General features: G+C 44.6%; 1 long non-coding RNA gene across 2 annotated transcripts; it reads left to right on the top strand.

The window, feature by feature from the left end:
• Positions 1-5,416: 5,416 nt before the first annotated feature.
• Positions 5,417-12,794, top strand: LOC135913897 (uncharacterized). 2 transcript variants are annotated; one of them, XR_010568147.2, is made up of 3 exons: positions 5,417-5,658; positions 7,608-7,735; positions 9,781-12,794. It is a non-coding gene; the product is annotated as an uncharacterized lncRNA (long non-coding RNA). The 2 variants fall into 2 exon arrangements; XR_010568148.2 differs by lacking the exon at positions 5,417-5,658 and adding an exon at positions 5,689-6,644.
• Positions 12,795-13,264: the final 470 nt, after the last annotated feature.

Consider the following 13,264-nt stretch of genomic DNA (forward strand, 5'->3'; position numbering starts at 1 on the left):
CGTAGTAGTTCTGCGGAAACCCGCAAGGTAGAGAGAAGTAATGAAGAGAAGTTGAGAGAAGTTCCGGAAGTTCTGCGGGTTTCTGCAGGTTTCTGCAGAACTACTACGTCAAACACTTGTCTTTGCTTCGTGTTGTCGACAAATTCGACTTCGCCCTGCCATCTCCTAGCCGCCTGGTTAGCTCAGATGGTAGAGCGGCTGCCCCGGAAAGGCGGTGGTCCCGGGTTCGAGTCCCGGACCAGGACGAATTTTTCTTCGACCCTTCGGCTTTTTTTTTTCAAGGAACCCGTATGGGCTTCCTTCGTAGCAATTGCTAAGAACAGGTGGATGTCTGATTTTCCCTTTATTCATTACTTCTCTCCACCTTACGGGTTTCCGCAGAACTACTACGTCGTTTCGCTGTGCTGCCGTCTCCGCTGCTTTGCATATTTTCTCAGCTTTTTGCAAGGTCAGTTGGCTGTGACGAAGCATTTCCTCACGTAGTCTAGGATTGTGCGTGCCAAATACGATCTGGTCCCTTATCATGTATTCTTGCAAAATGCCAAAATTACACTGTGCTGCTTGCTTTTTCAGGTCACGAACAAAATTTTCATATAATTCTCCCTCCGCTTGCTTTCTTGAACGGAATACGTATCTCTTGTGCACTTCATTGCTCACTTCGGCGCAATAGGGATCAAGCTTTCTCACGACGCTACTGTAGCCGCTCTTGTCTTCATCTGGCGCGAACTGGAAGTTGTTGAAGACGTCCAGCGCGTCGTAAGCCGCCATGCTCAGCAGGAGGGCTGCCTTCGATGCTTTCGTTTTCGGCTGGCCCTTCGCCGCCGTTGCTGCAGAAATAACTAAAATTTCTGCTGAAAACGCTTCCAGTTTTCCGTGACGTTACCCGTCAGCTGCAATGGCTGTGGTGCCTTCAGCAGGTCCATAACACGTACTTCGAGGGTACGATTCACCTCAGGCGTCGACGGGCAGCTTCTGACACCACGTAACGTGCAAAGGGAGACGATGCTTACAGCATCATAGCAAGTGCAGGAAATGAACAAAGGCTTATTGAGAGCGCGGCTTGTAAATACATGATGCAGCGCGCTGTACGTACATACTGCGAATCACCGATGCGCATCCGCGCATCACTACATGTGTCCGATACAGTCGGTAACCCGTGACTTGGTAAAGCAGCGCACTTGAAAAAAAACAAAAACACGCTCACATACACTAAACGTTTTTTGCACCTCTACGGTGTTTAAACGGGTGTTTGGTTGTCACATATCTAATACTCCCACGTTTAAGCGGTAAGATCCAACCGTTGGTGGGGACCAATCATGGTATCTTATTTGTCGACTTTTTCTGGCAAAAAAGAATGATAACAGCTGCGACAAACGACACGAAAAGTGCATCAAATAATATTTCACAGATATCATTTTAAAATCCCCTTGGCTGATACTTCCGCGCGCCCAGGCTGTAAGAATTATTCCACAGTTTTCAACCACGCCTTTCCTCGTCGCAACTCTAGCTGGAGGTTGTTGTCCCGGGCCAGAACTTTTTTTTTCTAAAGCTCTAACGGCGTAAGGTGCTACCCATGGGACAAGCCTATGCCCTTACTGGTGTAAATGTTTTTAGAGTAAAACAAATAAATGATGAATACGTACACAGCCGCTGAACAAATCGACAGGCAACACTTTCTTCCAAATCGAGAAGCCCAAGGCTTTCCTATTACATCTACCTGCTGCAATCTCACAAAACCAGAGAGCGGCCGCAAAGAAAATGATAAGGCTACGACGCAGTCGTTGCCTGGTCATTGGCAGCGAAATTCACGCCGGCGATCGCTCACGTTTACGCTGCTGAAAGCGACAAATGCAGCGGTTCGACAAATGGTCAGGCATACGACAAAATCGCGCTGTCTTGCAATGTTGCCGCCCCCCGCCGTGATGACGTACACTCTAAAAACAGTTTACACCCTTTGGCTTGCCCCTTCTGCCACACGAAAATAATCGTCATCTGCCTTGATGCGTTTCCTTTCTTTATCGCTGTGAGCCCGGAACTTTCCAGTAACGAACGGCACGCGTGTTATCAGCATAGAACAGTTTACACCCTTTGGAGTGCCTCTTCTGATAACGCGCGTGCCGTTCGTAACTGGAAAGTTCCGGGCTTGCAGCGATAAAGAAAGGAAACGCATCAAGGCAGATGACGATTATCTTTGTGTGGCAGAAGGGGCAAGCCAAAGGGTGTAAACTGTTCTTAGAGTGTAGTGGCGGCGATGCACTGCGAAGCCCGAAGGCGCGAGATCGAATCCCGACCGCGGCGGCATTTAGATGAGGCGAAATGCAAAAAACGCGTGTCTACCATGCATTACGGGCATGTTAAAGAACCCCAGGCGGTCGAAATTAATCCGGAGACCCCACTATACGGCGCGCCTTATAATCATATTGTTACGGAAGGATGAGAGAAGAGAGAGGAAGATGAAGATCGGAGACGCTGGCTGCTGCGTGTTGTTGGTGGTCGGCCATCTTATCTATTCTAACTCATCCTGTATATATATTGTAAAATATAGTTTTTATACACTTGCAATATCCCCGTAACATATCGGCGGAGCTGCGGGGTATACCACGGCTGGAAACGGAGCTCCGCAGTGGACATCGCATCACCGGCCGCTCCATGGATGACGGCGAGCACGCATAGAGAGCACGCGGGATCAACGTCGTGGCCGCATCCAACGTCACCGTCACCATTTACGTCACTGTCACCTTCGCTTGTCGTTGTGCAACCCAAGGATCCTGGAACTTCCTGCTGGACTGATGGCGCCGACGTTGAAGAGTGGGTGGCCATGTACGAACGCGTGAGTGGTATCAACAGATGGGTCCCTACGCTTATGCTAGCTAACCTGTTGTTCTACCTAAGAGTCACGGCAAAGGTGTGGTACGAAAACCACGAAGAGGAACTCACCAGCTGGGACCAATGCAAAGAGAAATTGACAGAGTTGTTTGGCAAACCAGCCGGCCGTAAAATTGCCGCAAAGCAGGAACTGGCCTCCCGTTCCCAATCTCCCACGGAGTTCTATGTCTCGTACATCCAGGACGTGCTGGCAGTTTGTCGTAACACCGATCACGACATGACAGGAGCTGAGAAGGTCGGGCACGTGCTTAAGGGCATTGCTGACGACGCGTTTGATCTGCTCCTGTGCAAGTGCTGCTCTACAGTTGACGCAATTATTAAAGAGTGCCGACAATTCGAGCAGGCCAAAAGCTGACGCGTCTTGCAACCATTCGCCAGACTTCCCAATACTGCCGCAACGTCGACTTGTGAAGATCAACCCTCACAGCAGCATGCACACTAAACATTTTTACGCCCTTATGGGTGTGAATAGGGGTGCTTTCGGCATTTACACCCATGCCCACACCCTTCTAGCACCCTTTTCGGCCAAAGCACCCTATCACAAGGGTGGATACCACACATAAGGTGTGACTTTGCTCAAAGAAGGGTGTTAAATCGACGCCTGAAGGGTGTTGAACGTATTGATGCATAAATCTGAGTAACGTGTACACGTCCACGCATTAAGCAATGTGTGTATGTATTGCATTTTTAATGCGAAAGCGTTTCATGGCCTTTCAGGTAGGAAAGGTGGCGTTCTCCGCAACAACAATCCATACGGGACCCTGCTCATGCCAATCTTGTCATTTCCCTTGAAAGCATTCAGAACCGCGCCGCCCGCTTTATTCTCTCAAATTATTCACTTCATTCAAGCGTCACGTCCATGAAAAGAACACTAGGTGAACCTGATCTTTGGTTACGTCGCAAATACTTTCGTCTCTGTCTTTTTCATAGAATATGCTAATTTAACCCTTCTCGTAAAGAAAATCTTTTCACCACACCAAGTTCTCGTCTCGCATCGACCATCAACACAAAATTGATGTGCCATTCTTCCTTTTTGCCAAGAACAGCCACTGAACGCAACCGCCTTCCCGCCTCCACAGTCTCAATTTGTGACACCACTAATTCAAGGTCGCCGTTCAAATTATCGTATGGTTTGATTTTCTATTTTTGCGCTGCATTGCAATTATTGCATATTTTCACCACTTCTTTCTGTTGTGCCTACTAGGCCTTGAATGTATATAATAAATAAATAAAATGTGAAGTCATCACCGTCTTTTATGACGTCAGTAGTGATACAGAAGGTAGTAAATACAACAACGTTAAGTATGAGCAATTATGGGTAAATAATGTGAAATAATGTGAATAAGGGTGGAATAAATTGCATTAAGGTTCGTACAAACTATAGCACGGTGGATTACGGGAGATTAAGGTAGAATTGTGAAGAACACGTGACAATGTATGAACTAACGTATCATGGTCACGTGACAATTGCAAGTGTAGATGCGTGAAGCGATTAAGTTTTCCCATTCCTAAGTGACTGTCGATATTTCTTCAAGGATTGTGATGTTACTGGCATGACGGCCACTCCAAAAATGTATCATCCAGAAAAACAACGCCCTTTCACTTACAATTCCATTATCATTATTTTTCGTGCTCACAGGAATATTAACATGCAATTAAACACTTCTAGAAAAACTGCAGTAGCAGAGCGAAAACACGAGAGCAACTTGCGCAATTCTGCACTAATATTTCGGTGCCCTTAATAGCCCAACAAAAAGTGGTGAAATGGAAGAAGCTGTTTGGATACATTGCTGAACAAACAGGGACGTGCTGTTGGACGAGCCTCTGCTGTACAATGGCATCAACGTACAATTTGCATGGTGAATCCATAAAGAAGACTTATAGAGGCGAGATCACGTTGGAAGTTCTCAAACCCGAATTTCCACGTACCTTGCCTAATTCATTCAGAGGTTTACTAAGCTACTGATCTGCTTTCTAAGTGCACCCTCAAATACAGCTTGTAAGGCTGAGCCTATATATTAAGGGCTGGTGTCGTCAACGCTGTAATTTCTTATCCAGAGCATACGCACTTGCAAACGCAGTCTTCAGTCTCCTCATGAATGTTTACGCGTCGCTGTCACACGACCAAGATGTGAGCGTCTTTATCGAGCCATGATATCGCTGAAACTACGCTGTGACCTCGCAAAGTTGCTTCGTTCGGACGCAGCGAATAATCTAATTGCACCAGCAGAAGAGCGCCGATCGTCTCGCTCACGGTCCCGATTTGTGTACTGTACCCTCAGTGATGCAGCACAGACTGCGCCCCCCACCCCAAAATAAAATGCCCGGCACAAAACGTAGTAGCAACTACCCGCCTCACCGCTCTAGTTAGAGACCACAACGAAGCAGCAGCAAACAGGCGGCCATGCGAGCAAGCAAACCTGTCAGAATAAACGTTCAATTTGCGCGGCCGCCCCATGCCCAATGAAAAGCGACCGGAAGTGACGGCCGACGCTGTACCATCACTTCGGCGCGCAGCAGGACGGGAAGGCGGAAGCTGCGCCATCATGCTCGTTTTCGCGTGCGTTCGCGTCGCGCGCTGTGCGAAGTAATTTTAAACGTGTGATTAGTTTTGCGCGCGGGGTAGAAAAAGATGTGGCCCATGCTTTGTGTATTACTCGTGCCGCACTTCAAAGCAAAGCGTTCGTACGCACTGGAAGATGGATCCACGAAGGCTGAAACGAGAAGTTGCAACGTGCCGGTCGATAGTACTGGCATGATGGAAACTTTCAGGCAAGTGCCCGTTTATTTGGTATTTGTTTTGTTCGCTTTAGAATTATCTCACTGTGATCTCGTAGCATAATTCATAATTCGCTAATGTAAGAGCAAGAGCAGCTGCACTCCTACTAGGGCAAGTTAACTACCTCGATCCCGTTCCGTGTGACTAATGTTTGTCAAATTTACATCGGGCGTGGTGCGCCTGCATAGTTACGCTTTGTTTCTCAGCGCTTGAATGTTCATTGATGTGATTCTCTTGTGCGTTCAGCGCGGCTGCTTGTAATGCGGTCGTTCGCGCTTCAGTTAAATGTGGTCGACCACTTTTGCGTCGCGTAGAAAAGGACTGGCTTAGCCACCTTTCGAAGGAACCGGCGCGGTATTGGTTCTCCCTGATGCGGTCGCGTGCTGCTGTTGCTGCTTGCCGGACGCCTTCAGCATTTTATCGGCTCGCTTTGTCTGCGTGTGCGCGTGCTCGCGCTCGGCTTGATTTGTGTGTGCGCTCAGCTCAGCTCGCTTTGTGTGTGCGTGCGTGCGTGCGTGTGTGCGCTCAGCTCAGCTCGCTTTGTGTGTGTGTGTGTGTGTGTGCGCGCGCGCGCGCGTGCGTGCGTTCAGTACATGCCGGTTTGTATGGGCCGGCGTGTTTGCGCGTGTCTAGTGCGTACGTGTTTTGTGAGTGTTGTCTGTGGGTCGATGTGTGTGCGTGCACGTGTTAGCGTGTCTGCCTGCATGCATGTATGTGTGCTTGTTTGTGTTCATCAATGTGCGCGTGCGCGCTTTTGTGTCTGCGCTTTGAGAGTGCGTATACTTGTGTGTGCGTGTGGATGCGTTTTGTGTGCGTGCGTATGTATTGCATGAGGCCGGTAGAGTTTTACTCGCAATAAAACTCTTCCGATTTGGTGCAGCGAGTGTTCCCGCCTGAAAGCCGAGTTTGGTTTCAAGCCACCCTGGACAACTGCTGTATGAGGCGCCGTTTCTCGGGGGGACCAGTGGGAAGGCGCCAAGTATACGCTTCGTCCTTTTTCCTCCCATGCCCTAATGAATCGATATCCTTGTTTTTTATTGTGAAAGGAACGTTACATCCAGAGCATAAATAAATGATTAGGAAATCTGGTAGTGTGTTTCGCCATTACAATAATTCCGATCTTAAAGACGTGGATTTCCCATTAGCCCACATTTCTTTTGATGCAGACAACCGCTGAAATTGTTAGCGGCAGGTTATTCGAGACGTTCTACGTATATAGCAATTGTCTTCAGGAGCTTTAATGAATATTGAAAATTTGAAGTGTTGTGCTTTAGAGGTATCATATATAAGCTTTAGGTCTCCGGGTAATTTGCATGCCCTTCAAGAGCTGTCGCCTATAGCCCTATTGAAATTCGTAACTACAGTTTGGAGCACTGGGGAAGCTAGAAGGCTTGCCCTGGCTCTCGAGAAAGTGTTTAAGCTGGAGGTGTAGGTTGAGGAGTTTGGGGTTGGTAACACAAAGGATTTTTTATGCCTTAGCAGTAGGAGTGACACAGGATAAAAAAAATGTATGTGTGTCAAGCACAGGAAGCTGCTCATGTGGTAGAAGCATGTGTGCGTGTGTGTGTGTGTGCGCGTGTGTGTGTGCGCCCATGCATGCGTGCGTGTGTGTGAATTCTCTCCTCAAAAGGGAGTATGTGTGTGAGCTATTTCATTGCTGGTCTGTTTGCCAAGAATTGGAAGAAAACACAATAATCAATTTAACTTGAAATAATAAACTTCAAAGCATACTGGCGACAGCAGCATACAAGCATGCAGCTGTGTGACAATCTTAATGCATGACTGCAACATCTGGAAGGAGGCTTGCTTCTTCAGTAAGCAGCACAAAGTCCATATTCTTGGCTTTTCTCGTGCAAACCAAAACGAGGCTCATTGCCAATGATCTTGTCTTTTGCTCTAATAGCATTTGTTTATCTTGTACTTAGAGCGTTGTTTCTCGCAGGTCATGCAGATGGTAGCAGCGATTTCACAATGCCCAGCCTTGGCGCCCCCCATCAAGAGCAAGCCACTTGCTTTCGCCTTCAGACAGATGGTTAACGTCTTCTTGAAAGCGGTTGAGAAGACAACATTGTAAGTAGATATAGTTGTGTAGTGTAATATAATAAGTCAAGTTATAATTTAAAACTCGGGCTCCTTGGCCGCCTAAGCTTGATATGATGTGCAGTTGTCGGTGGTTGTAAATATTGCCGATGGTACAGTGCATACTGCAGGTATGACTGCTGATCCAAAGTATACATTTGCATTTTCTTGATGGTCTTTCATAATGAGGATTTTCTTTGTGCAAGAATATTCACAGAATGCCGGGGCATTGTAGCATCATATTCTTTATTGTGCATTAACTGCTAATTTCGTATGACCTTCCTGCTACCAATTTATTTGCAGGAAAGGAATATTTGTTTACTCTCTGCAATGAGCTTGTTATTTGCTCATCGCATTACACTCTTCTACCTTTAATTTATTCCCATACAATTATCAAAACCTTAAAATTTCAGCTGTTTTTATTTTGAATACAATATCAAAATCAAAATGCACCGGATTGCAATCTAGATTGCACGGGATTTGAAGAAATTACAAGAAACCAGGACCTCTCGGGAGCGTTAAAAAACGTTTCCGCAGGTAATGTGCCTAATTATACTGAGCTAGCTGCTCACGAAAATTGCAAGCATATTTCATTTCACATAGTTTTGCAGGATATAGCAGGCCTATCATAGTCTCTGAGCACAACCTTACCTCATTTGCATCATGAAAATGTCTCATGCTTAATTTGGGACAAGTTTTGAAAATTGAATGTATCATAATTTTGAAACTACACAAAGTATTGGTTGAGGCTAGACAGTTTTCAAACAACTTGACCATGTTGAACTTAGCCATTACAGACGGAAAAAAAACATGCACAGGAGCACTCATTCAATGAAATGTGATGCTTGTGGTTATTTTTCACATGCAAAATGTACTTTTAAGCGAGAGAGGGCAGGTAGCCAATTTACAACCATTGTGACTCATGCGGATAGTAGCAACACAGGATGAGAAATGGTTGTCTCTGAGGTTCATTGAATATGTGAAAACTCATATACAGTACCCTCCCCCCTATGAGGGGTAACCGTGCAATATGTTTTGGGCAAGAAAGAAGATTGTTCTAGGAGACAAGAAATTTCAGGCTCTAGTTGAGAGGCTACAGAAAGAAGGACCATGTAAATAGTCACAGATTAACATAAGCTGCATCGGAGTGGCATCACAGTTTAGAGCATGAAGTGGGAGCATGAGGAAGGATCATAAGCTTAAATAAGGGAATACTACTTGTCAGTGCATTGCCAAGCTAACCCATTGAAAGAAGGGGGCGTGCTCTAAGAAAAATAGTTGACAACACATGCTAAGTTTTCGAGGAAAGTATGCCAAAATGCCCATTCTTACTAAATTAGTAAATAAGAAATACACGATAAATTTTAGGATTCAGAAAGTGTAAAAAACCGCATTGGAGAGTTGGATATTGTTGGGCTGGATGCATGTATTGCAGGGCAAATGAGAATGCCAGTGGGGATTCCCTCATTTTCATTTTGTGTGCACTCTCTGTAAAACAGTTCTCTTTGTCTCCTAGTGTAATAATGTTGTGTAAAAACAGTCATTTTTTAATGCCTTGTGCATTTCACTCTTAATGTGCAATATCCCGTAAGCTTCTCACCTGCAGTACTTATAAAGTGTAATGCAGATATATTGCAGATTTCATAATGTCAATTTTGTATTAAGGTAACATACACACTCTTGGACAAATGTCTGTTGTTGAGAGATGTCATTGGTAGTCTTTAAACTTTATTCACTCTTATTTTCTATGGTGAAAAGGCTACTGTAAATTTATGTTTTTGCTGCTGTATGTGCCTTGTGTGCACAATGACACAGTGGTTTAGCATTCACAGTAACATGCAATTCCTTAATTTGCAAAATAGAAACTTCTCCTACCTTTCACTTGTCTTGCCCAGTTGCCTGAGCGGTGCATTCTGCCCAGTCACATTAAGTTTGTTACTTTGAGGAGCTTGTGGCTTTATCAAATTTTCCGCAAAGTACATGTGTAATTGCACGGACTGAATTCTCATGATTCTCTTCTTATTTTGCTAATGCAGGCTGCAAGATTCCAGCAATGCCATGCGCTGCATTTATTGGTCAAGATGCTCAGAGAATGGAGTCCCTGCACCTCGTGGTTAACCGTGAACATTTCTTTTTCTTTTGGAAAGCTAAAGGCCATTTGCTGCATCACTTGCATTTTTGCAGCTCAGATGTGTACTATATTTTTCTAATTTTGAATCAATATTGGCTATTCAGTATAAAAAATGACGTACAGCGTGAAGGACAAGGACTGCGAGAGACACACTCCACTGACTTTCAACAATATTTTATTGCGTTGCCACATCGTATGTGTATACACAGAGGGGTCATGCGCAGAAAATGAAAGCCAGACACAAGGGGTGTTCTAACAGCAAGTCATTGTAAAAAGAACATGGTCACTTGAAAAAAAAAACATCACAATTTCTATCTGTTTAGATACAAAATTTCACTAGGGGTCAGCGTGATAGAGGGGGCACTAACGCACACACTACCCAGTTTTCTGGTGAAATCAGCTTCAATAATTTACCGGGTGAGCTGTGTCTCGCTAAAACTTCGGTATCTTAAAGAGGGGCATGCAGCCGCAGTCCCGGCAATGAATGCCCAAGTGGCCTTGAACAGTGTTATGGACGTTGTTATAGTGCTCTCTTAAACGATCATTTAGGCGCAAGCCTATCTGTCCAATATATTTACTGCCTCAAAATGGGAATTTGGGAAACCACATTCATTGCACACATCGCAAAACGTTTTCTGTGCTCGGCAGAGCAACAACTCTGACGTGATTTAGGCGCGTTTACACACTTACAGAGCCTTGCCAGCTTTTCCGGGGCTGAGAAAAGGACTGTGATTTCTGCAGGTCCCCTAATCTTTTTTAGCCTATGGGAGACATCATGAACATACGGTAGCACTGCAAACCTGTGTCTTTCAACCGGCTGGTTCCTTGACCGGGCGTGCTCATCATGTTTTGTGCGCTTCAGAAGCTGTTCCGCTATGGCTGAAATTAAGGCCAAAGGGTAGCCAACCCAAGAAAGGCAATCAGCCTGTGCAGCAACACTATGTTGCATCTCTTGTGAGCAAGATTTATTGAGGCTGTTAAGGAGGCAAAGCTTCACAATATCTCATTTGACTTTGTTGGACAGACAGGCAGGCGCCTAAACAATCATTTAGGAGAGCACGATAACAACGTCCATAACACTGTTCAAGGCCACTTCGGCATCCATTGCTGGGACTGCGGCTGCATGCCCCTCTTTGAAGGTACGGAAGCTTTAGTGAGACAGGTCATCCAGGAAACTATAGAAGCAGATTTCACTAGAAAACTGGTTAGTGTGTGCGTTAGTGACCCCTCTATCGTGCTGACCCCTAGTGAAGTCTTGTATCTCAACAGATAGAAATTCTAATGTTTATTTTTTTCAAAGGACGATGTTCTTAGTACAGTCACTTGCTGTTAGACACCCCTTGTGACTCATATTCTGCGCATGCCCGCTTTTGTGCAAATATACTCGATGTGGCAACGTAATTAAATATTGTTTGAAGTCAGCGCAGTCTGTCATCTCTCGCAGTTCTTGTCATTCAAGCTGTACGTAATTTTATCTCATTAATTGCAAACTATCCCAAGGAACTACCCTTGTTCAGTATAATTATAATGTTTGATATGACCATTTGCTGGCAAATGTTAACAGTGTGATATTTAACTTGAACTTTTGCATGACTGCCTATGCCTGTGTTCTTTTAGTAACCAGAGTATGGCTAATTTATTAAACCATATTTGCTAATTTGCATGCTCACATGCTATAGCATGCCTTAATCTTGAATTACTGCATCTAAGTGCAAATAATTTAGAAATTTACTATGTATTTTAAAACACTGTCCACATTTTGTGCTCAGCAAAATCGTTTAATCAACAGTGGTTTGTTTTTATCAGGCCTCCTGCTGCACTTTGCACCCAGGCACTAATAGATGTGGAATATGCACTCTTTTGATTTATAGTAAGCAAAGAACCTATTTTCAAACTACATATTGTATATGTACCAGTGCCTTAGAGTTACAAAACAAAAATTTATAGAAACTGGTATTGTAGTTAGAAAAACCGCTAAACAGCACCTTTAGCCCAGAGAACTCTCATTTCACAAAAGAGGACAAACTATGTAGGCGCTAAAAAATTCTACGTATTTTTTGTGCTCAAGTAATCTTGTTGGAAATAGAAAATTAGCAATAAGGCTCCTGGCATAAACCTCACTTAAAGCATGTCTATGCTTGGAAAGTATTCTTTCAGTCTGAAAAATGTTGGCCAGTTATGCTTTACATCGACTTTCCAAACTTTTCATAATGCTTTGCGATTACATTAGTGTACAAAATAACAGGTGTCTTTCTAGTGCGTTTGCTCTGCATTTCAATTGCTTCTCTAATTCACCTTTGCAATATGCCTTTTTTTAAGGCATCAAAACTTGAATTTTCGTTCACTGGAGCCTAATACTAAAAATTTATTCCTTTATGTGGCCCAAAACACTGCGAATCAACCCAGGCTCTTTCAGTGCCGCTATACATAGTTTCTTCTCTAATAACAGATTTGATCAATACATATATTTTAGGTACCTTTGTGGGGAATGTACATGTTCTTGTACTTACCGATGTGTTTGGTGATTGTGCATGATTATATTTCATGTGATTTATGTATATGTTGTACTCTGTATTGCAGCATGCAATAAATATATTTGCATTTTCTTGAAAATGCAGCATATATCTTACCAGTCTGTGTTGCATGTTATTTGGATATGGAAATCGTGATAACCTTGGTGTTGATATACATGCTCAAAAGTGTCCAAGTTTGCTAGGTTGTATTTGTGCAGCGAAGACAGGTTTTCCAATATACACCATGAATTACTAATATGTAATGTGATCCACACGTATAGGTGTTGTGTATGCCCATCGAAGCTTCAAGGCCGGCTGTTCGACAGTGCGTTTTGTAGCCGAACTTGAACCTTCTGGCACACGCAGTAGTTGCGCATGGATCGCTGTACATAGTAGTAATTGAAGGCGTGTACTGCCGAATCTGCCTTCCATACACGCTAGAAATAAAAGGGTCTACACCCTTCCAACACCCACACAGATGGGTGTTAATTTGGATGAGCAGCCTTACACCCTAAATTTATTTTGCTGGACACCCTTCCTTTAGGGTGCTATAGTGGCACCCCAACTGTAGGGTGTAGACAACAGCACCCTTAGGGTGTTCGTCTGGCGACAAACTGATTTACACCCTTAAGGGTGTTAAAATGTTTAGTGTGTGCGTCCCCATCGGAGGACGTGGTGCGAATCGTTCGACGTGAACTGGATGCGATGGCGCCCGCAGCTTTCTGTTGGCGTAGCCTTGATGCTACCACATTTTCAGTTCCCCTCGTACAAGCCATCGCTCGCCAGGAACTTGAAAACATTCGTTTACAGTCTGTGTGTGCTGTCGCCCATCCCATAGCTAACAAACGCCCTTCCACTATTTTCACTCCACCCCGA

Source organism: Dermacentor albipictus, unplaced genomic scaffold, assembly GCF_038994185.2.
Source record: "Dermacentor albipictus isolate Rhodes 1998 colony unplaced genomic scaffold, USDA_Dalb.pri_finalv2 scaffold_28, whole genome shotgun sequence".
Lineage (NCBI taxonomy): Eukaryota > Metazoa > Arthropoda > Arachnida > Ixodida > Ixodidae > Dermacentor > Dermacentor albipictus.